A 4,304-nucleotide genomic window follows, 5' to 3' on the forward strand; every position below is an offset into this window, starting at 1 on the left:
AAAAAAAAAAAAAAAAGTAGTTCTCTTTTGTAATTTTACAACAACTTGCTCCTTATCAGAAATCTCTCCCAGGTACGCCATGAAGAGAGACTATAAATATTGGGGGAGAGGGATATCAGATAAGAAACCAGTCTGAAGCACGAGACAGGCAGAGGACTCAAAGAGACGGGAGATGAGATTAAATCCAAACAGCAGTGCCATGGTGGCAGGAAACAGAGAGATGAAAGAAGATTTAAGGGCAGCAGAATCAAGATACATGTGAAAATAGCGTCAACAGGAGGTGAGGAGACCATGATGGGTTCACCACAGAGGATTTATCAGTGGTCCCCAGCTTCAGAAGTCTAGAATTCTCCAGTTGGTCAGCAAAACCAAATGTGACCAAAATGAGAAACAATTGCAAAGTAGCAGAAAATGCTTACTTTGGTATGGACAGGACATTTTCCTCCTCGGGAACGTTCCATGTGAAGTCAAATTATGATAAAAACAAACTAAGGAACTAGAAAACTAGAGAGTTGTGCTTGAAGCGTTCCCCCGCCCAGCCCCTCCCCAGAGCAGGAATGAACACACTTGGCAGGGAAGGAATAAATGCTCAGAAGTCTTCCCTGCTCTAAAGGCTCTTTCCATCCTCTGCTGCAGCGTTACCAAAAGTATGCTCCCTAGTTTCCGCAAAATGCATATAGGATTCTCAAAAAGGGTTTCATAGATATAAATCAGAAAATTGCTGATTAAACCAAGTCATGAAATGCAAGACTTTTAGGAGTGTTTGGTAAATAACCTCACACTGTGATCGCTGCTATACAGTATGCAGTGTCTCCAAGCTTATCTGATCCTAAGTCTCCCACTTTACAGTTCCTTATTGACACATCAAAATCAGACTTAGGTACATTCTGAGTATGTCCCAACCAGACATATCCTTTACTGAGACTACACCCTGGTCTCCCTAAGTTTTGGATGTTCCTAGCAATTCCTCTGCCATCCTGAGTGAGTTACTTCTACAAAAGATTCATCTCATCCTATTACATTTGATTTGCACCAATTTCACTCTAAGAGGGTAACATCTCTCTCTAGGTTCTTTAGGTTCTTTCTTTAGAATCTTGCAGTCTCAGTGCCTGGCAATAAATACGCCAACGTACACAAAGATTCGGTGGGAAGCTCATTCATTCATCCTTATAGGCTACTGACTATGTGAGATCAGATTTGGGCCCGTATCTCAACCTACTGGCAGTCCAGTTGGAGAGATAAAACATTAACAAATAAATAATTCAGTGATGGTGGAAGCAGACAGAAAACATGTGATGGCTATAAACGGGGAAGAAGAGGGCAGAAGCTTTCAGTACCACGGCCATGAGAGGAAGGTGAGAGAAGTCCTGGGGTCGCCGGCAGAGCCAGGCGGCTCCTGTTTCATGTAGGCCTTGAAGGACTTAGAGCACAGGAAAGGGAACAGGGTGAACAGGCTGGTGCGAAGCAGCTAGAGAACAGAGGTAAGGCCAAGAGGGGGAAGGCGGGGAGGGAAGGATATACGGTGGAAGAGGTATAACTGGAAAGGTAGGCGAGGGACAGATCATGTGCAAACCAGCATGCCCAATCTGAACTTAATTCTGAAGGTGACAGAAGGCGAGAGGTTTCCCGGCACTTAAGTAATGTAAATCAAGATGCATCAGATAAATTCAACAAAGACTGAGGGTGAAAATGCTTTTTCTTTCAATGTTCTGAGATCAAGTGCCAGCCCCATCACTCGTGTGCAGACATCACAGTCAAGTCACCTGAGCTGCCTGCAGCGCGGGTTCTCGCCTCAGGAACAGGGGTGAGAATCTCTGCGCAGCCAGCGTCACAGGGCCTGCTGAGGATTCGAAACTGTAACCAGTGTGGACGCAAGGGAGCCACGCAAACGTGGTGAGCTCAACACCGCCAGCGCCCCGACTCCCGGCTGTCGGGATGGGAGGAAGCTGTGGGGCTAAAGGGCCAGCCGCAAGGCCCAGGGCCCGCGAGCTCCCAGGCCCCCTCCTCCTACAGCGCGGAGCCGCCCCGCCCAGCCCCGGAGTGCCAGCACCAGGCGGCTGAGCCCGCGCTGAGGCCCAAGGCCCGCGCCGCCTGAATGGATGGGCGGCCGCCGGGCTTCCTCGCTGACGATGATCAGAAGGGGCTCCACGCCCCTACGGCCTTCGCCGTCCGACGAGCCCGGCCGAGCATATTCGGCGCGGCCTTGTGCTGCGAGGCAGGCCTCGCAGCCTCTGCAGCTGCCCCGCGCCCCGCTCGGTCCCTTTCCTCAGCGCCGGCCGGCCACGAGGCCCGAGCGCGGGAGCCAGCAGCTAGCCGGGCCGGGCGCCCGCCCCACTCCCGTTAAACACGCAGCCCATTGGGCAGGACGCCGTGTCACCTCGCCCCTGATTGGTGGGGAGCGACGTCTTTCACCCCGGCGGCGGGGCTACCCAGCGCCCGGCTGAGCTAGCGTCGCCGACTCCAGAGCGGGAGAACGGTTCCCCCGGGATCCTTAGAGTCAGCCTACCTGCGGCCGGCTTCAGATCCTCCCGTCAGCGACAGAGCTGGGCCGGCGACGCGCGCGGAGCCCCGGACAGCCAGTGAACAACCCTGGCCGCACGCGCCCAGCAGTCTTTCACGGAGGCGGGCTCTAGGCTGTGCGCACGCAGAGGGCGGAGGGCGGGGCGTGGCCGAAGTGCGCAGGCGCGGGGCGGTCGCCGCCGCTAGATCTCCTGGCAGTCTCTGCTCCCCTGTGTCGGCGGCGGTTCGAGTCCGGGATGGTGGCGGGATGTCTGCCCCTTTGCTTCCGTCCCAGCTTGTACCACAAGCTTCCTCTCTTGAGGGGGAGGAGGCCTCTTGGGGACTCACGTCTGACCTATTCGTCGCCTGGCCTCGCGTCCTCCCACAGCGGCCTCCTGGAGTTGTGGGCGTTGCCTTGCATCTGATGGTCTTTCACTGCGGGCTCCAGGCGGTGCTGCGCCAGCGCATCTCTGCCTCCTGGCGAGGGACGGCAGCTGCGTCACCCCGGCCTCCAAAACGGAAGTGCAGAGGGTCGCGTGGCGCTGACTCCTCGTCGCGGCCTCCCTCCTCCCCACACCTGCCCCGGAGGCGGCTGCTTTGGATGGATGAGGGTCCAGAGAGGAACGACATCATCCAGCTACAGCTCCCTGAGCACCCACTGTGTGCCACGCACTGTGCTGGGCACAGAGGGACCCTGTCCTCGGACTAACGATGTAGAGAGGCACACTGACCAGCTCATTACACTTCATGAGAGCTTGCTGCGGAGATGCTGGTGCCGGGGCAGTGGGTGCCCAGCGCAGGGACTGACCCAAGTCTGGTGGGGGTTGGGAATTCAGGCAGGAAGTATCCCCTGAAAAAGTGACTTTGAAGCAGAGACCTAAGTAGACTGGCAAAGATGGGAAAGGGAGAGCCAAGGATAAGAAAGTGAGGTGTGCTTGAGCCCACAAGTTCAAGACCAGCCTGGGTAACAACGAGAGACCCCATTTCTTTCTTTTTTTTTTTTTTTTTAGACTGAGTTTCCCTCTTATTGCCCAGGCTGGAATGCAATGGTGCAATCTCCGCCTCCCAGATTTAAGTGATTCTCCTGCCTCAGCCTACAGAGTAGGTGGAATTACAGGCATGCACCACCACGCTGGGCTGAAGACCAAAATATGCCAGCCCCTGAGCTGAACACATATCTTTGTCTTGCTTCTTACGTACTCAGGAGTTTATCGCAGCCTGCTGAGATTTCCTGTTCACTTATCTGTCTCCTCCATACCAGATTGGAATCTCTTTGAGGCTACTTAGCCTCTCTGTAATTTTGTATTTTTAGTTGAAATGGGGGGTTTCACCATATTGGCCAGGCTGATCTCAAACTCCAGACCTCAGGTGATCCGCCTGCCCTGACCTCTCAAAGTGCTGGGATTACAGGCGTGAGCTACCGTGCCTGGCCTATTATTTTTATAAGAAATGGGGGCCGGGCACAGTGGCTCACGCCTGTAATCCCAGCACTTTGGGAGGCCAAGGTGGGCAGATCACAAGGTCAGGAGTTCGAGACCAGTCTGGCCAATATGGTGAAACCCTGTTTCTACTAAGGATGCAAAAATTAGCAGGGCCTGATGGTGGGTGCTTGTAGTCTCAGCTACTCAGGAGGCTGAGGCAGGAGAATTGCTTGAACCCAGTAGGCAGAGATTGCAATGAACCAAGATCATGCCACTGCACTCCAGCCTGGGTGACAGAGCAAAACTCCATCTCAAAAAATAATAAAAGAAGAAAAAGTGAAGCAGAAGGACTCAGCTCCAAATCTAAAAAATGTTTTGAAGGGC

The 4,304-nt window shown here is 53.8% G+C and overlaps 1 protein-coding gene across 2 annotated transcripts in view; it reads right to left on the reverse strand.

Annotated features, from left to right (window-relative positions):
- Positions 1-2,982, reverse strand: part of CTPS1 (CTP synthase 1) — a 34,130-nt gene extending 31,148 nt beyond the window's left edge. Inside the window, exon 1 of one of the 2 annotated variants that reach the window (XM_017541804.1) lies at positions 2,507-2,982. The gene's annotated coding sequence lies outside the window, so the exon portion shown is untranslated. Of the gene's footprint in view, positions 1-1,791; positions 1,973-2,506 lie in introns of those variants that run through there. The other variant, XM_037743200.1, reaches the window with a different exon arrangement.
- Between the last annotated feature and the right edge of the window lie 1,322 nt (positions 2,983-4,304).

This window comes from Cebus imitator, unplaced genomic scaffold, assembly GCF_001604975.1.
Source record: "Cebus imitator isolate Cc_AM_T3 unplaced genomic scaffold, Cebus_imitator-1.0 Scaffold136, whole genome shotgun sequence".
In the NCBI taxonomy this organism is placed as follows: domain Eukaryota; kingdom Metazoa; phylum Chordata; class Mammalia; order Primates; family Cebidae; genus Cebus; species Cebus imitator.